Source organism: Rhinolophus ferrumequinum, chromosome 8 (assembly GCF_004115265.2).
Source record: "Rhinolophus ferrumequinum isolate MPI-CBG mRhiFer1 chromosome 8, mRhiFer1_v1.p, whole genome shotgun sequence".
Classification (NCBI taxonomy): domain Eukaryota; kingdom Metazoa; phylum Chordata; class Mammalia; order Chiroptera; family Rhinolophidae; genus Rhinolophus; species Rhinolophus ferrumequinum.
In genome coordinates, this window is record NC_046291.1 from 67,671,477 (window position 1) to 67,695,537 (window position 24,061).

At 35.6% G+C, this 24,061-nt stretch overlaps 1 non-coding gene across 1 annotated transcript; it reads right to left on the bottom strand.

The window, feature by feature from the left end:
• Positions 1-14,586: 14,586 nt before the first annotated feature.
• LOC117026392 (U6 spliceosomal RNA) lies at positions 14,587-14,692 on the bottom strand. The gene has a single exon (XR_004423745.1). It is a non-coding gene; the product is annotated as a U6 spliceosomal RNA (small nuclear RNA).
• Positions 14,693-24,061: the final 9,369 nt, after the last annotated feature.

The window sequence follows — 24,061 nt, forward strand, 5'->3', positions numbered from 1 at the left end:
TCAATAATTAGTAAGGACACTGACGTGGTATTCAAAAATCTCCTTCTACATTAAACAAAACACATTTACAGTTTAATTTCACCAAATTTCCAAGGAATATATGATCTCAAATATATATATATGTTTATATATATATTTATTTATTTATATATGTATATATATAAATATATATATATTTGAGATCATGTATTCCTTGGAAATATGTATATATAAAAATATGTATATATAAATATATATATATATATATATATACATTTGAGATCACGTATTCCTGTATATATATATATATATATATATATCCTGTATATACACACACACACACACACACACACACACACACACACATATATATATACTGTTCCTGAAGGAAAATTATACAAACTACATTATAAATCAAATATAGTCTTGATAACTAGAAAAAAAGCAGAATAAAAATATGAAATGAATATATGTGTATAATGTCCTAAATAAAATATTAGAAATGTTAAAAAATGGAAATCTAAAGTAAATTTTTAAATAAAAATGCATTATTACACTGGGAATTTATCCTAAAAATGACAGGATAATTTCACATTTTGATATTTATCAACTTACTTTAGTACATTAACGGATTAAAGGAGGGAAAAAAATGGGTTGTTTCAATAGATGCTAAGATTATGAAGGAAAAAAAGAATTTGAAAAATTTAACAATTGTACATGATTTCTTAAAACTCCTAGAAAACAAGGAACAAAATGGCATTTATTAAACTTAATAAAGATTAACTGCTAAAGCCACATAACAGCATGCATATGATGGTAATTTAGAAATATTCTTATTAAATTCAAGAGTATATTAAGGCTGGTCCAACTAAGAAACATCATGCTGAAGGGAGTAGCCAAAACCAGAAACAAGACAAGGGAAAAGAATATAAGGATTAAAACGAATAGAAGATAATAGAGTTAGAATAAAGTTAGTTTTGTTTTTGGGTTCTTAGTTTGTTTGTATTTTTCCCCTCCAGTAAATCTCAGTGGCCTGGGCTGATTGTAAAGACTGACAATCATCAGTGATTCAGAATCTCTCTTTTTTCTTGTTCTGCCATCCTCAACATGTAGTTTTCACTGCATGGAACAAGATAAATGTTCTGGCACTATCCATCACTTCTGCATTCCATACAAGGAAGAGGTGATAAGAGATTATATTGTCCCTTTAAATACACTTCCCTGAAGTTGCATACATCCCTTGTGGTCACATCCCCATGATTAAAAGTTAATCATATGGTCACACTGAACTATATAAGAGAGCCTGGGAAATATACAGCTTTCTCCTGTATCCATATGCCCTGTTAAAATGCAGGACTGTCTTCACAGAAAGAAAGAAAAAGGATAGTAGAGAATACTGGTCTCTATCACAGAAAGACTTACAAAAAATGTATTAGACCATTTTGGATAAAATGATGAAACTCTGAAAATCTTAAAGACCAGGGTGACTGGAAGGATTCAGCATAATAAAAACACCTTATTTCAAAATGGATCCAAAATTTAATGCAACATCCAATAAAATTGCAATGATATTTTCATAGAACAAACTGATTCTAAATATCATACATAAAGTAAAAAAGCAAATCCGCTCAAATAATTTTTAAAAAGACAGTTTTTCTGCCTCCTAAATGTAAAGCTGTACTAATTAAGATGGTACAGTGTTGATGACCATAATTGTCAAACAAATCAGTGGACCAGGAGAGAGCAAAAGTCACTTTCCTAAAGAAAAGAAAAATTATTATTTTACAACATAAACAAAAATGAGTCTCAGGTACATTAAATATCCAAATGTGAGAAACTTCTAAAATTTTTGAAAGTATATTTATGACAGAATTAAGCAAGACCCATTAAAAACACTTAATTATAAATTTTAAATATTTTTAGTTTTAAATATAAAGTTAAAATATTAGCCAGAGAATGTAATATTTTTGTAATATGTTATCCAACAAATAAGTAGTAACCTTAGTTATAAGGAACATCACCTAATCAATGAGAAAGACAAAAATCACAATAAAATGGGCAAAATATAAGAACAAACAAAATATAAGAACAAACCAGTAACTTAACATACAAATATGAAAATACACTAATTCTCTCTTGGTATCAAGGAAATACAAATTAAAATAACAGTGATTTTTTTTTTTCCATCATACTAGCAAAGTTTTTTAATCTAATAAAAGACTGGCAAGAATTTAAGGGAAATGGTACTCTCAGATTTGGTGAAAGGGAATAAAAATTGTGAAAGCCACCTTGGGATGCAACCAGCAGCATCTAGGGAAAATGCAAATATACCCCATATCCCACACCCCAGTGACAACAATCCTGGAAGTGTGACCTTAAGACACTATCATACAAATGCATACAGACACATACACACACACACGTTTATTAAAGTAGGACTTGTAATTGGGTAAAAAAGTACTATAAAGAACCCTCATGTCCAAAAGCAACATGTAAATAAATATACACGATAAAAATGTTCTACAGCTATTAAAACAAACTAAATCTATTATGCATTCATATAAATTAGTAAAAAACAAAAAATGTACAAAGTATGTACTATTTATGTACATATGTATACATAGGATTTATGTGTGTATATGTATGCATTATGTATATGTTTAGATGTTATGGATACACATATGTATAGCAAAGTATAAAAGGGAAGGGTACTCACTACATTCCTAATAATGGTTACCTCTGAAATTGGAAAGGGAAATGAGATTGAGGGGTTGACTTACACTTTATTTCAAATATATATATACATACACACACACACACACACACACACACACACACACACACACACATAGATACATATATATACACACACATATATATATACATTATGTGTGTGTGTGTGTGTGTGTGTGTGTATTTCCCTGAAAATAAGACCTAGCCATACCATAAGCTCTAATGCATCTTTTGGAGCAAAACTTAATATAAGACCCAGTCTTATTTTATTATAATATAAGGCCGGGTCTTTAAAATATAATACCAGGTCTTATATTAATTTTTGCTCCAAAAAGACACATTAGAGCTGATGGTCCGGCTAGGTCTTATTTTCAGGGAAACACAGTATATATATATATATATATATATATATATATATATATATATATATATACACACACACACACACACACACACACACAAAGATATAGATATAGAGAATATAGATATAGATGAAAATATAAAATTTTTAACAGGAGTTGTTCTAAATGAAGACACATTTTTGCCAGAATCTTCTTTGTATTTCTTTACTTTCTATATCTCAAAAGATAAAGAGACAAGTAGCCAGGTAGGTCAGTTTTGAAGAATTAATTTATTATGTGAGGTGTAACTAGTTGTTAAATTTCACAAATCATCTTCATTGTTGAGCCCCAAATTCTTCAAGACAAAAAAAAAGAAAACAACAGAATATAGTACACTACATCATTACATTTGAGATGGAGAACAAGAGGAATGCTTTCTTAAGAAGTGCAAAAACCAGATCCCTTCTCCAGCGGTAAAACCATGACAGATGATAAATAATCAGTGAACGCTCTGATGTTCCCTGGATATGGTCACCCTGGAAAGTTCTTTTCTACTTCTGCCGAGCGCAGAAAAAGAGGAATCGCAGATCCAGTGTGTGCAAACAGTGTGTTTTCCAATGGTCAGTACACTGATGCTTTTTTCATGAGACAATGGCCTCGGAGACACGAGGTACACTTGAAAAGGTGTGAGCATGCAATTAAATACTACTACTCTCTACCCACTAAAATCAGGCAACAATATAAGATTCACACAAACAACAAAACGATTGTGTTTTTGGAGTGATTTTCCAACAAACCCATACTTGGGTATCCTCATGAGTAGAAAGAAGAATGTTTTTTCCTCAAGTAGTGTTCCTTGGAACATTGATCTCAAAAGATGCACCACAGGGGAAAATTGCAGTGGTCAATTGAGTTTGGGAAGTGCTAATTCTAAACGTCTCTTGGATACTTACAATGAATATTTTAGCATTTTAAGGTTCTAAGAAGTCTTACAGTTAAGAAAATTGTTTATTTTGTTTAACTCAAGAAACCTCACATTTAGTAAACAGTGATTTTTTCTTTTTGAAAGTAACAGGTAACTACGGTACGACTGCCATGTGAAACACGTAAACTGTGGACTTCAGTGTGGATAATGTCAATGTATTTATTTGGATGCATATAGTTTAGAAGATATACAATAGACAACCAGGGCTAAGCCATTCCTGCTGCCCATGGTAACCAGGACATGGCAACCCACTAGGGTGGGAAGAATAAATAGCGGACAGCGTCAGAGTTACACAAACCAAATGTTTTCTCTGCCTCTCACAGAGCCTTCTCTGCAAGCCATCAGCTTATACTCAGTCTTCCCAATATGATTCTCCTCTGGACCTTGTGAACCAGTCCCTTTAGCTGATGCCCTGGTGACTTTGAGGTTTCCGTTTTCCTCACCTTCAGCTCCAGCAAACTGTCGTGGTGCTTCCTGTATCTGCTGATACCCAAACCAGTAGTTTTACTGCCTTGAAATGCTGCTGCTGCAGCTGTTGCCACCAAACTAGTAAACTGCCTCTGCCTGATGACACTCAGGACTGTCATATCAGGACTGCTAAGAGTATCCTGTGCACAAAGGGGACAGCTGCCAATCACTGCCAAAACCACTGCCATACTCTGCCATCACTGGTACCCAACAATGCACTCAGCACTCCCAAAACCTGTTATGTGTTCTCTTATCCATGCCATCCTCTCCCAGGCCTCAGAGTGCCTGGAGCAGGGCCAGAAAACAGAGTGACAGACACAGGGCTGGCCTCAGAATCAGAATGAGTGTCATGTTTCTTTTCCTTGGAAGGTCTTACCAGCCTTTCAGACATATCTGAAACTGAAGACAGAATGAAGCTCATCCATCTTTTCATTAGTCACCTTTGGAAGGAACACTGAAATGATCCTACAACAGTCACAATGTTCTTACAACTTTCCACGTCTTTTTGTTATCCTAAAAGCTTTTTTTCCCCTACCTCTTTCTCTGGCAACGTGAGCAAAGACTACAGAAGTAACAGAAAAATTTGGTATTTTCTGGATGTGACAATGTGAATGCTTTAAGGATTCTACTTGAACTGGGTAACCTGGTTATTTGAAATTCTGATCAATCCCACTCAATCCTGATCCTCCTCCAACCCACACTTCCCAGCTCTCAAAGGTCTCCACGATTTAGCCTCACTCTATAGCCCCAACCTTATTTCTCTCTGCTGTAGAGCAATTGTGCATTTTTAACACTGAACAATACATATTGGTTACCTACTCCATGATTATCAGCCACTGGGCTGGGTCCTGGAGTAAATAAGACACAGTTCCTCTTCTCAAAGAGTTTTTATAGAGAGTTCTCTTCTGCCATGTGACTTTCCTTGGGGGTTTATGAGCACATGATATTCAGGTATCCCTCTATGTCTATGCTTTTGTTCATTCTCTTCCCTCAGCACGCAGTGGCCTTTGTCATTCTTATTTCAACACTGCTTATATAAGGTACAGCTAGGGTTCCAGCTAGGTTAGATATAATGCAGGACACCCAGTTCAATCTGAATTTCAGGTAAATGACAAAAACATTTAGTGTAAGTTATATCCCAAGTATTGCATTCTGATTATGATATGGCATGAGACATACAGGTACTTATTTTAAAAGGAATAAGTATATACAGGGAAGGTGGTGAGATGTCAAGAAGATAAAGATGCTATCCTTCTACTCTAAGAACCTATCACATGAGGAAATCACAGAGGTTAAGGGAGAGGAAGATATTTGGAGAAATAAAATAACGTGGATTCAAGTATGGTTCTTTAACACATGAGTCTATTATTTTTCCCAAATCATATCACTTCATTATGTTTCAATTTATCATCTGATAAGTAGAGATACAAGGTGTCCTGGAGCCAGCATGTGTTTTCTATTCTGTTCAGTAGCAAAGAGTTTTGGTAGCTTGAATTAAGCCATGGTTAAAGTATTTACACAATGGAAGAAGGCAAGTGCTAAAAACCAGGGGTTCATTTTTCTCCAAAACCCTATTCAACATTCACTAAAATACACCACTGGTGGGTAATCAAAATGCTTTTTCATATGCCCTCAAGGATTGTTGATAGAAAAAAACACATATATACACACATATACATGTGTATATATTAATATGTATATATATGCATTTATATTATATACTTCACATAAATATACATAAATTATGTTATGTTATAATACACATCAACATAAATATAATTATACACACACATAAACATATTATTGCAAGCCAGCATAGAATGTGTGTGCCTCTTCTTCAGTTTTTTTAGTGAAAAAAAATTTATATACTTAAATATTTAAGGCCAAGTAGAATGAAGGTGAGCAAAGATACTCACTGTCAGTGGAGCATGAATTAATGAAACTGATAATCCTACAAGAGCCATAAACCCCCCCAGGTCACATTTAAGGGGAGTAATTCCTTGTTTCTTCCAAAACAATTTTCCCCAAGTACGATTGTTCAAAAGTCCCCAAACTGACATAATAGGCTTCTGTGCACCACACTAAGTAAAAATGCATTTCTACAGACAGTTGACAGAATGTTGTAATTACATCTCCTATTGTCTCTGGTCCGATAAGAAGGGAAAGCTTTCCTAGTTGTCACTCGTTGTAGCTTCTGTGAACAAGAGCCACAGCAATTCATAGCATATGGTCATTAGCTGGGAAATCCAAATGCCAGATTCTGCCATCTTTTGTTGAGTCTAGAGCGTTTGTTTGTTTTGTTTTGTTTTATTTTTTTGGTTTTTGGTTTTGGGGTTAAACTCCTCTACGCTTTCTGGTTCACTGAACTTTTGATCTGAAGTATTACTGGGTTATAAGGACATCCTTTGAGAACCCACCTGATCCTTTCAAATAATTTCTTCTGAATTTTCTTTCTCTTTTTTATATCAATACCCTTTAATGGTTCACATTGTGTGTGTTTTTCAGAGGATTTATAACAAAAATACAAGGAACTTAATATGAATTTTGATACATTGGGCAGTACAGAATCTAAATAAGGCAAGTCTGTAAAATATGGTCTCTCTTGTGAGGCAGAACCTTCCATTCCACAAGCAGAGAGAAACACATAATTACGTGTGATAATCTCACACTGCCTATTGTTCTAATTTCAAAGATTGGCAGACTTCAAGATAACACAAATTTTAAAAAGTAAATAAAACTCAACACAGTCAAGTGCTTCAATCCCCCCTCTCCTTTTTTCCTTTTCTCATTTTTGCCATATAACCAGATGGGATGAGGGCATGAGGCAGAGCCTTGGGAGACAGGGTTAGGTGCTCTGATGACTGAATGCCAGCAGACACATGAATTCTCTGAAGTGACCAAGAAATGTATGTTGAATCAATCACCCGGTGTTGTAGCTCAGAATACAAGCAGAGGGGATGGAATGAAAATGGAGCTACAAGAACCACTGGTGGCAGGACTGATATCCGCAGCACATGTTTAAAATGCAACTTATGTAGTGAGAAGATGGCCTAAATACAACCTTAGTCAGGACATTTACACAGAAATCTATAACTGCAGAGTTAATAATACAAGTTGGGATGCTAACAAAGCCGGACTACTTCTGCCAAAATCCCACCAGTACAGTCATTCATTCAACAGAAGAAATAGAAAGATTTTTTTAAACAAAAATCCTTCACATCTTCCTGTACACAAAAATAATAACAATAACTGACAATATTAACAGCTTTCTTAAAAAAGCAATTACCACAAAAGAGTTAAATCATAAGTGTGGAAAGACCTATTACCCTATAAATGTAGTTCTTAGGAAGGGATACGAGCAGATATATAATACACACACAAAAAAAAAGTCACGATATTTTGTTTTTAGCTTAAAACTAAAGCTACCCCAAAAGAGTTTTAAACAAGTGGTAAATGTTTCAGCTCACTTAGATCAGCACACAATAAACTAAAGACATGTTTTTTCCCCATTTAAGGTATACATCTGCTTCTATGATGAATAATGGAGGAAATCATACTAGACTACCAATTCCCATGCAGTGGAATATTACTTCAAATAGGCTGGCCAAACAGCCATTTCCTTTCCTAAACAGAATTTAAAAAATAATAATAATTAGTGATGTAGCACACAGCGGGAAAATTTGGCCCGAGTCAATCATAAATTTACTTGTTTTAAATATATAGCTTAGTAGGGGGGATACTGCTAAACAAGTCAGTTGAGAAGAACAGTACATTTGAGTCCCAGAGTAGTTCTTTAATGGGACAAGCATATTAGCCTCCAAGTGAGCCAAATCATGCCTTACAAGCAAGAAGGCACATTATTTGCATACTTGAGCCATGACTTGCTTTTGGACAAAAATCCAGTGCTAATGCTTTATATTTCTAGTATCATTAACACCTTCAGAGTTGGACCATAGCCACCTGTCTTTCTCCTTTTCTCAAACAAAGTTGGTACATTGGTTTCCAAGGTCAGCTTGGACAGTGTTCCCTCGAGGCCTGGCCGCTCCTATGAATTACAGCTCTAGTACATCAGGCTCTTCTTCAGACATCCCACCACCTCCTCTCTTCTGAATTTTCTGTTCATTATTTACATTATTAATTATGCTTATAATAAATGAGAATCATAGCAGAATTATAACATAATAACTTTTTTCTCACTACCTGAATTATATAAAATAGCCACCAGGTTACAAAAACATGTTTTCTCAACTTATACTAATAACTCCTAAGGTACCTTCTGTACTACCTTCATTACTACTTTCAACTCTCCTAAGAAATATCTATGAAGCTCAACTCCAACTCTCATCATTTCATTCTTACAATTTTGACTCCAGATTTGCTGCATACTATGTGGGAAAATATTGAGAGAATCAAATTATAAATACTGGGGATCCAAAAAATACATATACACATGACCTGTATTAATCTTTTGTTGTTGGTATATATGGAGTATTACAATTGTAATACAGTTTTTTCCTTTCTTAAAATGTGTATACATTTTTGACACCCTCTGTATGTATATATAATCTCCACCTCATAATGTGTATTATAAAAAATTATAAAAGAAGTAAGAAATAACAGATATTATATCTACTGTACAAGAACCAGTAACTTAGAGACATAACATAAAATAAGCAGAGCGTGCCAAACACTGAATATTAGAGTTATGCTTAATTTACCCCTACCTTTGGATGGTAGAGTATTTTAAATGAGTAAAATATTCAGCCATTAAAATTTTTCTCCTTTATGTATAATTATGTAAATTAAATATTTTAATTAAATCTTTCTATAATGCATTCTGCATTTCTCTGTCTTTGAAAATGGAATATATAATACCAAATCAACATTTTTCTTAATTATTCAGGTTTATCACATTATCAATATTGTTCACTTCTACAAGAGAGACTCCAGAACATATTTGAGCTATGTGTAGCTCAACCTCCTGCATGGCCCAAAGCATAAGACTTCTTGACATTTTGTACCTGTTTTGATCATCTTTCAATAGACTCCGTTATTGTCAACATGTTACAGGAGGAACACTAAAGTGATTAGAAAATTACACGCCAATATTTCTAATGAACATAGATGCAAAAATCCTCAACAAAATATTACCAAACCAATTCAACACTACATTAGAAGGATCATATGGCATAACTAACTGGGATTTATTCTAGGAATACACAGACGGTTCGACATTTACAAATTAGTCAATGTGATATACTACATTAACAGAATGAAGGGTAGAAATCTATGCTCATCTCAATAAATGCAGAAAAAAGATGTGACAAAATGCAACATTTATGATAAATACTCTGAACAAAGCCGATATACAGGGAACATACCTCAACATAATAAAGGCTACCTATGACAAGCCCACAGCTTACGTCATACTCAATGGTAAAAAGGTGAAAACTTTTCCTCTAAGCTCAAGAACAAGACAAGGATGCCGCTCTTGCCACTTTTATTCAACATAGTATTAAAAGTTCTGGCTGATAACAACTAAGCAAGAAAAAGAAGTAAAAGGCCTCTAAATCAGAAAAAAAAGCAATAAAAGTGTCACTATTTGCAGATGACATAATATTGTACATAGAAAACACTAAAAACGCAAACGCCATCAAACACTATTAGAACTAATAAACAAATTCAGTAAAGTTGTAGGATACAAAATCAATAACCCCAAGTCTGTTGTTTCTATACACTAATAATGAACTATCAGAAAGAGAAATGCAGAAAACAATCCCATATCATTGGTATCATAAAAAAAATACCTAGGAATAAATTTAACCAAGAAGGTAAAAGACCTGCATATTGAAAGCTATACGCAATTAAAGAAAAAAAATAACGAAAGAAACTGAAGAAGACACAAATAAATTCATGCTCATGAATTTAAAGAATATTGTTAAAATGTCCATACTACCCAAAGCAATTTACAGATTCAACACAATACTCCAGTGGCATTTACCAAAGAAGTAGAACAAAAGATCCTAAAAATTATATGGAACCATAAAGATCCCAAATAACCAAAGCAATCTTTAGAAAAAAAAAAACAAAAGCTGGAGGCATTATGGTCCCTGATTTCAAACTATATTACAAAGCTATAGTGATTAACACCATATGGCACTGGAATGAAAACAGACACCTACCATGGTTCCCTGAAAATGAGACCTAGCAGGACAGTCAGCTCTAATATGCCTTTTGGAGCAAAAGTTAATATAAGACCCAGTCTTATTTTACTATAATATAAGACCGGGTCTTTAATATAATATAATATAATATAATATAATATAATATAATATAATGTAATGTAATGTAATATAACATAACATAACATAATATAATATATTAATTTTTGCTCCAAAAGACACATTACAGTTGATTGTCCGGCTAGGTCTTATTTTCTGGGAAACACAGTAGAGTAACAGAACAAAATAGAAAGCCCAGAAATAAACCCATGCATATGTGGTCATTTAATTTATGACAAAGGAGCCAAGAATAACCAATGGGATTGAGAAAACTGGAAAGCTACATGCAAAAGAATGAAACTGGACCCTTATCTTACACAATACACAAAAACAAAGTCAAAGTGGTTTGAAGAATTGAATGTAAGACATGAACCTATAAAACTCCTAGAAGAAAACATAGGCTGTAAGCTCCTTGACATAGGTCTTGGCAATATTTTTTTGAATTGACACCAAAAGCAAAGTCAACAAAATCAAAAATACACAAATGAGACAACAGTAAACTAAAAACCTTCTGCACAGAAAGGGAAACCATCAACAGAATGAAAAGGCATCCTACTGAATGGGAGAAAATATCTGTAAATCATATTTCTGATAAGGTACTAATATATAAAATACCTATATAAAGAACTGATACAACTCAATAGCAAAAATAATAATAATAATAATAATAATAATAATAATAATAATCCAATCTGATTAAAAAATGGACAGAAGATCTGAAAAGACATTTTTCCAAAGGAAAAAATACAGATTTCCAAAAGGTACATGAAGATGTTTTACATCATTTATCATCAGGGAAATGCAAATCAAAACCACAAAGGTGTATCATCTCACTCCTGTTAGAATGGCTATTATCAAAAAGACTAGAAATAAGTATTGGTGAGGATGTAGAGAAAAGGGAACCCTGTGCATTGTTGGTGGAAATGTAAATTGATACAGTCACAATAGAAAACAGTATGGAAGTTTCTCAAAAAAAATAAAAATAGAACTACCAGGTGATCCAGCAATTTCACTTCTAGATGTTAATCTGAAGAAAACAAAATCACTAATACAAAAAGATGTATGCACCTTCTATGTTCACTGCAGCACTATTACAATAGCCAACATATAGAAACTACCTAAATGTCCATCAGTGGATGAATGGATAAAGAAATTGTGGTATGTGTATACACACACACACACATACACACACACACACACACACACGAATATTTAGTCATAAAAAGGTATGAAATATTGCCATTGGATGGACCTTGAGGATATTATGTTAAGTAAACGAAGACAAAGAAAGACAAATACTGTATAATCTCTTTTACATGTGAAATACAATGTGTGTGTGTGCATATGTGTGTGTATGTGTAGACAGATATATATCTATCTATCTATCTATCTATCTATGTATCTATAGATACATAGATAGATAGATAGATAGATAGATAGATAGATAGATAGATAGATAGATAGATATAAATACACCTCAAAGATACAGAGAACAGATTGGTGGTTGCTAGAGATGGAACATGGAGAGTGCGAGGAATGGGTGAACTGTTTTTGTTTTTTGCTTAAATAAATTGAACAAAACCCACTACAATAATTGAGGATGGATAAAAAGTAAAAAAAAAAAAAAACTAAAATGATTCAGAAGATCAGTAATCCATACCCAACTTGGTCACTTACCAGCAATGGAATTTTAAATCAATCACTCTCTACCTACCAGAAGCTCATTTTTATCATATTTAAAAAGAACAAGTTAAAAAAAATATTCTTCCCAAATCTCTTCCAACTCTAAGGGCCTATCCCACAGATAGTGAGTTTAACATTGATCCAAAAACATGAAGATTGCACCAAAAAAGAACATTACAGACCAGTCGCACTACAGTTATCAGTGCAAAAATATTAAACATATTTGTTATCTAAAATTATTACAGCATATAAAAATAATGCATCATGACTAAGTGGGTTTATTCTAAGATTCTAGGGAGTCTATTAATATAATCCATTACATTAATAGAGCTAAGGAGAAAAATCATATATCAACTCCATAGATTCAGAAAAATCATGCAACCAATTTCACTATGAAGAAAACTACAGAACATTTCAAAAATATAAAAGCAGACTTGAACAAATGAAAATACATACACCACTCTTGGATAGGAAGACCCAACATCACAAAGGTGAAAGTTTTTCCTAATTTCTAAATAGAATGAAATTCCAGTAAAAACATCATTTTTTTAAATCACTACAGTCACCTTTGAAGTACTCTCCTTGGGGAGCTATGAATGGATGCCAGCGCCTAGTCCACCCTTCAAAGCAATTTTGGAACTCTTTTTCTGGAATGGCCCTCAGAGCTGTCATCATATGACACTTGATGTCCTGAACGTCATCAAAATGTCTTCCTTTCGATATTTCCTTTATCTTCAGGTAAAGAAAGAAGTCATTGGGGACCAGAACAGGTGAGTAGGGAGGGTTTTCCAATACAGTTATTTGTTTACTGGCTAAAGACTCCCTCACAGACAAGCTGTGTGAGCTGGTGCATTGTTGTGATGTAAGAGCCATGGATTGTTGGTGAAAAGTTCAGATCGTCTAACTTTTTCATGCAGCTTTCTCAGCACTTCCAAATAGTAACCTTGGTTAACTGTTTGTCCAGTTGATACAAATTCATAATGAATAATCCCTCTGACATCAAAAAGGTTAACAACATCATTGCAACAAGTTCGCAAACTTAATTGTCAGACCTCGTATAATTATAAAACTAAGTAAATTTTATAACAAACAATTCTTTAAAATTTGAAACAAATGAACTTAACTGTTGAGTTGATGGTATAACTATATAGAAAGAAATTATTTAGTTGTACATTCCAAGAAATATTTGCTTTAAGGCCATAAAGAACCATAAAAAAACCTTAAACCATTTCTAGTAATCATAGTATAGGTGGTAGTATTGATATTATTGTAAGACTGATGTCTGAATTGGAAAGAAAATGAGTATGCTAGTGTTTTACAGAAGGAGGTTGTGGGTGTGAGAAAAGAGAGATATAGATTAAGTTCAATGAGGTAAAAACTCGTCCTGTGTTTGAATTTGAAGTACCAGTGCATACTCAGTTTTTGGTGTTTTTGATTTTTTCTTATCTTTCAAAACAATAAATTTCCCAATTTGACTCTCTGAATAAGCCTACACGCAATAACCAACTACCACCCCTGTAGTAATTACTGTGTTTCCCCGAAAATAAGACCTAGCCAGACAATCAGCTCTATGCGTCTTTTGGAACAAAAATTAATATAAGATCCAGTATTATATATATTATATTTTACCCGGTATTATATTATATATTATATTACATTACATTATATTGTATTATACCCCGTATTATATTATATTATATTATATTATATTATACCCTGTCTTATACTAAAATAAGACCAGGTCTTGTACTAATTTTTGCTCCAAAAGATGCATTAGAGCTGATTGTCCAGCTAGGTCTTATTTTCGGTAATACCCTATCACTCAGACTGTGGTCTCAACCTTATTTTCCTCCAAAATAAACCAGGGTTCTTTAGAGAGAAGACTGACTCTGGGTCCTAGTAAGAAAACATTCAAGATTAGCCTGGAAAATCTTGTCATACTAGAAAGCAAGAAAATTATCAAAATTCCTAAAAGGACTCAGGAACCAACTTAAAGAACCTCCCATTGACCAAAGATAGAAAAATTTGAGCATCAAGAATAATACTGTAACAAATTACAATGCGAATATATTTAAATTCACAAGTTCATTATGATTCTCAAAAAAAATTATTTTTTTAAAGAGTGGGACGCTTCATGAATCTGCGTGTCATCTTTGTGCAGGGGCCATGCTAATTTTCTCTGTATTGTTCCAATTTTGCATATGTGCTGCCAAAGCGAGCACAAAAACAATCTTATTGATCATTTTCAAAGAATGTTAATAAAGTGAGTCATTATTTTGTAAAATAGTAAGTCGAAGAATACATTAAATACTTCCCTCACACGAGAGAAATGCATTTCAGAGTAGCCTTGTAGTTAATGCAGTGCTATTTCTCTTTACAGAAGCATACCAGCAAATAAAGAAGGAATGGTAAATTAGAATACCACCATTTTACAATCCCTAATGAGTTAGCGAGTTTAGACACTGATTATCAATGGCTGCTAACATCAGTAAAGAGACAAAAATTCCTAATAGAAGTACATAACACCCCTTAAACATTCTTGATAAAACAGTTAATCCTGAATCTGATCAAGCTTGTAGATATAACCATCAACTTGCAAGGAATACAGAAAACAAAGAAAAATGGTAAATGACTGTGGGATGAAATCAGCAAAGTCTGTACTATGAGAATACACCAAAGTCATATGACCCAGCTTTTATAAAAATAAACAAATAAATAAATTGCAAGGAGAAACAAAAAAGGAGAAGTAACCTATGAATTAAAAGATTTAAACAATATGTCAGCCAATTACATTGTACCGACCTTCTTCAGATCCTGATTCAAACTAAGCTTAAAATAAATTGGGTGCAACTGGAGAAATCTGATCATTAACTGGGTATTTGATAATATTAAAGAATTGTTATGTTATTAGACAATAACACAATTGTCCTTTTTTTTTTTAAATGAGTCCTCATCTGTCACAAAGACATACTGAAATATTCACAGATAAACTGATATAGCTGGAATTTTCTTCAAATTAATGTGGGGTGGGTGGGGTACAGATGAAACAAAATTGACCATGAGTTGATAATAGTTGAAACTTAATAGCAGATTACAAGGGATTATTTTATCATGCTTCCTATATTTGCATATGTTCAACATTTTGCTTATTTACAAGCTAAAGAAGAAGAAAAACTTACACAGCTTTCACTGATTTTATTTTCAAGATTTATTCCTTTCCTCTGCTATATCATTAACTCCCAGCTGGCTTGTAGAACATATTAAACTAATTTTTATTCCTTTCATTATTTATTGCATCATACTAGAGATAAAAATATATTGAACATCTATTTTTCTTCAGAACAATGTGCTAAAAAGAATGGAAACCACAATGAGGAGTCAATATCCCTTTCCTTGAGAACCTTGAGAAGTTGACTGAGGGAAAGAAAAAAACCATATATAGACATCTTAGGAAACTGATCCATGAATTAATTAAATAACAGTCCTCATTTTTGCACAGCACATTGTATTTCAAAATGTGCGACCTACTTATGACCTACTTCATCAGGACTACTGTGAAGATTCAATGAGAGAATGTATAAAAGCCACTCAGCATCGTGCCTAGCATATAAGAAGCACTCATAAATGGTGGCTATAAAACCACTAAGCCTTAATCCACAGATCTCATTACTAAAACCTGCTGCCATATTAAGATGAAAATTTAGGAAATGGAAGAATGCACAATAGTGACAGAGGACAGAGCAAACCATTATGCAGATGAAACAGCAAAGAGTACCCTGGAAGACATCAATTCTGAACTGGGATTTTGTGAAAAGGAGGGACACAGATTACAAAAGAAGGACATCACTAACTGGGGATATTACAAGAGTCAAGGTGAAGAGACCAGCCCTAGCAAATCACATGTAATATAGTTATAACCTGAAGAAAAGGAGAATAATGAAGGAGAAATTGGAAAGGTGGGCTGTCAGGAGAGGTGGAGGGAAGAATGACATGCCTTGCAGGCCACAGTCAGGATCTGAAGACTAATATTTCAGGGAGAAGTACGCCTTCCTTACCCTGGAGTTTTCTTCAGTTTAGACCAAGCACTCATAGCCTATGATCCCTGGTTTCTCATTACCCATTTTCTCATCCCTTCTGTTTGGAGGAAGAATGACCTGTGTGGTCAGAAAATGTAAGAACAAAGAATGCTCAGTGCAGCTCTGCCCATTTCTTCCCTCCCTCCTTCGAGAAGCTGCCTTCCAGGGAGTATGTACAATCTTGTGCTCTTCACACAGAGATCCCTGCTCTGGACTCAACGCTAGTTAGAGCTGCAGAGAGCCCAGCTGACGCTCACACAGCGCTGCACCCCTAAAGGTAGCCATTAGCAATAAGGAAACATGCTCGGCTTCATCTACCACCCTTTTTTCTTATGTAACGTTTTGCTCGGGACTTGGGTTGAGAAGAGGACTAATTATTGAACCAATTTGAAGACTTTATTAATAATATAAGTAATAGGAACGGACTAAAGGTCCTTCACTAAAGTTTCAAGTTAATTATCCCAGTTGTTTTTTGTTTTGTTTTGTTTTGTTTTTGTGGAAGAAGCAGAGATAAGAGATACTTAAATTAATCTAATTATAGGAAACAAGGATTAAACCCTCAAGTTTCTGTCTTCTAAGGCAGAGGCTGGCAAACTTTACCCGTTAAAGGGCTAGATAATACCTTAGAGTTTCTGGGCCATGAAAGGGTCTCAGTTGCCTTTTTTTTAACCTTTCAAAATGTGAAAACTACCCTTAGTTTGTGGGCAGTATAAGAAAGGCCCTGAGCTACACAGAAAACACACCAGGGCCAGATTTGGCCCATGAGTTATAGTCTGCCCAACCTCACTGAGGGATAATTCCTTTGAACAGGGATTATGTCCTTGCAAAAATTACAAAACAAATTCCAATAAATAAAGATTAGCCAATATCTGTCAATCAATGAAATTGCTTAGTTAAAACCACTCTGAGGCTCTGGCCTTTGCTTGTTAAAAGTGTCAGTTTTTCAGATGTTGCTTATAAGGCCCTTATGCATCTCACACACACACATTCATACAAGTACATTGGTTATTGATCAGTATAACCAGTATGTTTGGCGGCTTCGTGTGTGCAATGTTCTGTGGGAAAGTTTCATTCTTCTCACTGTTGACTATTGCTAACCGTCACCTTATATGGATTGTACAGCTAGAGAATTTTGGTGCACCTGCTGGTTCAAATGAAAAGTAAAAAAGACTGACGACTACATCAGAAATGAGGATGCAGACAGGCTTAAACATTATAGTATTAATTATTTTCTACTGCCAATAATGTCCCTAGTACAGATAAAACTTTTATATCAAGCTGTATAAAATATTCAATTCCTTATATTTTCATTCATATAAATTTTAAAATTAGTCCCTCTTTCTACACAACTATAGTTACTGAATCAGTAAGAAGTTTGGATACCAAAGAACCTAACCAAAAGTGTCTCAGAGGGGGAAATTAAAAAACAAAACAAAAAACTGCAGTCTTCTTATAGGATTTGCACCCTGCAAAATTGGATGTTTAACTGCAGTTATTTATGATTTATGAGTGTTAAAATGCCTATCGGCTAAATACTAAAAAATAACTTCAGTGCTTTTTTTATTCTTCTCCCGGTCTCATATTTGATGAAATTGAATTTCACATTCCCTTTAAAATTTACCCTTAAGCTAAGACGAAGATTAGAGATATTTTAGACTGAAGAAAAGGAAACTGTTCAGTAGGCTGAGAGGAATGAACAAAGGATATTTCTAACACAAAGCTTTTGTAACCTTCAGAAATACATAGATATTCATGCATGTAGTTTCTCTCCCGAAGGGATTCAAAGCCCTTTGAAGAGAAGAGCCCCTTAGAACTGCAGGTGTCTCCATGTGTATTGGAGAGCACAAGGAACACCACCTTTTTTTTTTTTTTTAATTAATAGACTTTATTTTCAGAGTAGTTTTAGGTTTACAGAAAACTCGAGAAGAAAGCACAAAGAATTCCTATAAACTTCTCCTCCTCCCAAAACAAACACAGCTTTCCCCTCTTATTAACATCTTACATTAGCATGAGTCTTTTATTACAACTGATAAATAATATTGATATATAATTATGTGAAATCCATCATGTACATTAGGGCTCACTCTTTGTGTTGTAAAGTTCTATGGGTTTTGAGAAATGCATGTCAGGTATCCAGCATTACTGTATCATACAGAATACTGTGACTGCCCTAAAAATGCCCTATGCTCTATCTATTCATCCTCCTCCTCCCTATGAATCCCTGGACACCGCTGACCTTGTTACTCTCACTATAGTTTTGCCTTTTCCAGAATGCTGTCGAGTTGGAATCAGCCAGTATGTAGCCTTTCCAGACAGGCTTCCTGTACTTAACAATATGCATTTAAGGTCCTTCCATGTCTTTTTATGGCATGGTAGCTCATTTCCTTTTATCATCAGAGCTTTTTTAAGTTCAAAAAATGTAATTCCCAAAGAAAATATGCTCTCACCACAAGGCACTTATTGAGGAATAGTAGATAATTCTGAGTGAACAGGTGAATTTCCCAGTAGAGTAAATATTTACCTGCCTAAAGTTGTTTTCGTAGGTTCTTCATACAAGAAGTTGCTACACAATTTTGCTAGATAGAATTTCCAAATATAACAGCATCCAAAAAATAATGAAAATTGGCATAAATACAGTTAATGCACATGGTCTTTCACTCTAAGTTATGATCCAAGCTAGGTACCCACAACCAGAGCAGAGACACACAAAGGAAATAAATGCACGTGCCTATTTTCAGATCTGTGTCCATTTGCAAATAGGTACAAATAGGCTCAGGAAACGGGGAAATGACCCACTTTCAATTATGTCTGTGCTACTGTAAGACCCATCTTCTTATAAAGGAGTTCCATATTGTGCATCTTACATGTCAGCACATATTGCTGGAAAAAATACGGGACATTAGTCCCTGTTCTGACACTTAATAGCTCCATGATTTCAACAACTAACTTCCTCTGTGAGCTTCAGGACCTTCATTGGTGGCATGGAGAAAACTGCCCCTCCTGACTCAGAGCTGATGTGAGTATCAGAGATTGAGATGAACAGAGGAGAGAGATAAAGGTGATGTACGTCGGATACCCCCAAACCTCTAAAAGGTTTACTCTGTTACTCTTGTAATAACAATGTTAATGATGTTGTTATTTGATCAACTCCTCACCCACCCCAGTCCCTTTACCACCCTCTGGCATTGGGAGGATGTCATAAAGGAAACTGCTTAAATAGAGAAACAGGAGACCATGCAAAGCAGAAAGTAAGTAAGAATCACAGGGAAGGACGAGAAGTAATGCCTCAGACAGTGTCAAAACCTTTCTGCAAGGAAAAGTGTCATAGCTGCAATGTGTAAACCGAGTAAAACACTAGGCTTCCAAGATAGCAGCCCCGTCTGAAAGGTAGAACACATCTCCTGCTGGCTGAAGGACAAGGAGGTAGCGCAACCTAAATGTCTTCTATGAGACACTCTTTCAGAGTAGAAAAAAAAAGGGGGGGGGCATCCCAGCCAAAAGGTGAAGTATAGGTATATGGATTTCTTCCCATCACTCTAGCTACAGAATTACACTGCTGTAACTGACTAAACAGAGAGACAACTGTTGACAGCACAGCTCCCCCTAAGTGAAATTGAGTCAGATAATCCAAGGCGGTCACACCAACTACACCACGTGAATTCCTGTCTTTTGGCTTATTTGGTAGTGGAGAGTAGGGAGCATTACTAACAAAATAACAACAGAGAAATAGCAAACTGTTCAGAAACCATTCTGCTCCCTACCCCCAAAAAAACTCATTGTTAGACCAGAAGGAAGATTTATATTTGGAGTCTAGATCTATGATACTTAGGAATGGACAAACAAATCAAAGACTTAACAAACCCCGGAGAGAGCGGAACAGGCACCAAATACACCAGGGTAATGTATTTAGTATGTGTCTGCACCAAAAAGATAGAATTTTACCCTTAAATGCATATATGTATGTATAGCCAAACCTAATACTGAAAGATAAACACTGACAGTCTAAAAATAGCCTTTAAAATATAAGGTAAGAATTCTAGTCAAAATGGTACAAGTTCACACTGGAATAAACCATCTGCATGCCAAACACAGAGAAACAATAGCATATTAAAATAAAGAGGCAAAAAGACATAGCCAGACACAAAACCAAGATAAACATCTTTTTCTAGTGGAAACAGAATGAAAACACAAAGCAGTAAAAAGAACTGAGGCCTTGGGTGTACTGAATTTGGGCAGGCAGCAACTGCTAGTAGTTCAACCCCTGTCATTAAGGGGGTTCAAAAGCATGCCCTGTGTAAAGAGACTTGAGATGGCTCATTGTTTGAAGACACCAGTTCGAGGTGCCATATAAACAGAGTATTCAGAAAGGTAGCTAAATAAAAACTGTTACCAACGACCACCTGTGGCTATAGTTTTGACGAAGCCATGGGACTAGAAAAGAGTTCATAGACAGAATTTAAAGATCGGGAAATGAATCTAGCCACCTGCTGACTCTGAATCTGAAATATCACATGGGACAGGAGCCCTGAGATGACAATAAAGGTTAGGGACTCAGGGAAAAGGAAAAAGTGAGGAGGGGTAGAACAAAACTTCCCACACAAAAGAAAACCATACACAATATTAAAACAGTCACAGCAACTCACTACACAATTTTATGAACTAGTCTGACAAAAGCTTTAAACCTAACAGCCTCAGGGTGCTCAAAAAGATAAATAAAGGAATAACTTCCATTTAGAAAAGAAATGATAAAATGAGGGGAAACAAAGTACAAAAAGAAATAAAATAAATTAAAACAAAGGTAGTTGTGAAAAGAAAAATATGGGCAGTGAAATAAAAATATTAATAGACATGAAAACATTAAGAAGGCCCAGTGAAAGATAGACATCTAGAGAATTAGGAAACAGAAGAAATAAAATATTTTGTTTTAGTACAAAAATGTAACAGCTAAATGTAATTGACTCTGTGGAAAATAAAATTACAGATGTGGAAGTCAAAATTGAGACCCTGTCTTAGAATGTGCAAGAAAAAATGGTAAAAATGGGTAGATCAAAAGCACCCAGAAAACAAAGAAGCAACATAACTATGTGGTGGGTCAACAATTATGGGAATGTAGGAACACACAAAGAAAACTTTCTCGGTTGGAAAAAAAAAAAAATCAAGCATATGAAGAAGTATAAGGACTCACCACTTTCCAGGCAAAATCAATGTGGGCTCTCACTGGGCTAAAATCACGGTGTCCGCAGGCTGTCTTCCTTTCTGGAGGTTCTGGTGGAGAATCTGTTTCCTTGTTTTTTCCAGCTTCTAGATGCCACCCACATTCCTCAGTTTGCGCCCCCTTCTGCCCTTCCTGCATCTTCATAGCCAGCAAGGGCAGATTACGTCCTAACCCTCGCCTCAGCACACCACTCTGACCACTCTTCCGCCCCCACCCGCCACTTTTAAGAACACTTGTGATGACGATATTGGACCCAGCTGCATCATCCATAGTCCTCTCCCTGTTTTACGGTCATCTGATTAGCAACCTCACTTCTCTCTGCGGCCTACATTGCCCTTTGCCACGTAAAGTAATATACTCACTGGTTCCAGGGGTTGGGAAGTGGACATCGCTGGGGGAGAGAGGGAACAGTATTCCGCTTACCACAGCCCCCTAACAGGGTTTGCTTAATTGTGTTTCAGAATCTGTACTCATGCCAAACTTGATTTAATTTAGCGGATACTCTCTGAAACATCTCAGCCATTTTCTACTTAGTCCTTCAACATCCAGCTTAAAATTCTTCTCCACTATGAAAGCTTTCCAGCTATCGCCACAATCCTATCCTCCCCTCAAACTAATGATCCAAACCAACATCCACATAGTTTTTTGGAACAATTCTTTAATTTACTGTGTTCCTTTTATAATTCTGTTCCATGTGTATTTTATCACCAAATAAACTTTAACTCTATAGAAAAAAATACGTTCACAAAGCACTTATAATAATATGAATAAATTATTATAAAATGGTATAGGGCTTTTTAAAAAACAGAAAGCAAAATCAATTATACAGTATTGTGGGGACAGAGCCCCAAAGAGCAGTTTCCAGGCTCTCGGCCTCACATAGAAAGGTGCTGGCTCAGGTAGTAAATGGCCATCAACTGTGATCAAATGGCCATCAGCTGTGGCTAGTTGGCCGTCAGCTGTAACCAGTGAGCCATTGGGCACTAATATAACTGCCGTGGCTAGGCTAGCAGAAAATGGGGGCCAGCAAGAAGATGGTGGCTGAGCCTGCAAGCGGCGCAGTGAGGGTTGAGAATTGTGTTGCTCCTGGTTCCTGTGTCTCCAACCCAGCCGCCAGTGACAGTATAGTGGTGTGACTTCCCTACCTATGGCTCCGTGGGTGTTCCTTTTTGGCCTCACCGTGTCCTGCGTTCTTATGTGGGGAGTGGGACCAGAGACCCCACATGCTCCCTGCATGACAAGTATCATCTAATCATTGAAGCAAATACTGAAAAATTGAATGAAATGTTAACAAAATTACCTCATGGTATGGAATTAGGTGTTTATCTCATTTTATAATGCTTGGTTTCTTTCTCAATGTTCCGCATTACAGCAAATGCGGCCCATATCATTTCTACCCACCTGAGTTCACTTGCAGCTACCATAAATCCTCACCTGCTGACAGATCCCAACTTCAAGGCCTTAAGACTTCTCTGACCAAGGGTTTTCGCTGGCTTACTTGGAGATTGCTTAACCCACATGCAAAACCTCCTAGATAGGGTAGGGAATGGGTGAAGGGCAACCCACAACTCAGTGAGGGATGAGAACTGAATGATCAATACCCAGCTTCCGTCCCATAGCACGTCTGAGGCACGGTCTACATGGTTCCCCAGAGGTCCCCCACTGGGATGGAGCCATAGTTGCCCACAGCAACAACCCATTCATTCACGCACACTTTATCGACTTTCCCTTTCCCCATTTCATTACGTTTGTTTCCTGGGATCAGTTTCTGTATAAACCGGCTGCTGTAGGAAAACAGGTCAGCTGTGGCACCTGGCGATCCTGCAGGTATCCATAGAGGCGAAAGCTTGAATCACAACCATCAGAGTCTTGGTGAGATGCTTCATATTCCATCCAGAACAGGAGAGAAAAGGAGACCTGTAAGGAGCTGATATGAGGCCATATCCCACTGGCCCCCCTAATGGCTGTCATAGGATGATTTCTCACCACTTCCGCATTCTGATGAGGTGTAAGACCTGCCGTGGCCCCATCACAATTGAGCTGCAGAATATAAAACCACTGACAGCAGTCTAAATTTTGTCTACAACTCGTGTTGCAGTCTTTTGGATCTTTTTGCTTCAATGTGTAGGACAAGTAACAAGGGCAGCGGGCCCCTTTGGCTTATTTATTCTTCATTTCACTGTCTATGGAAGTAATCAGCAGTCTAATCTAAAAGTGGCTTATGATAACTCTACCATTTGAATTGTCAGGTCTTGGATTTGACCTCTTTTGTACGTGTGAGCTGGACACCTACCTGCACC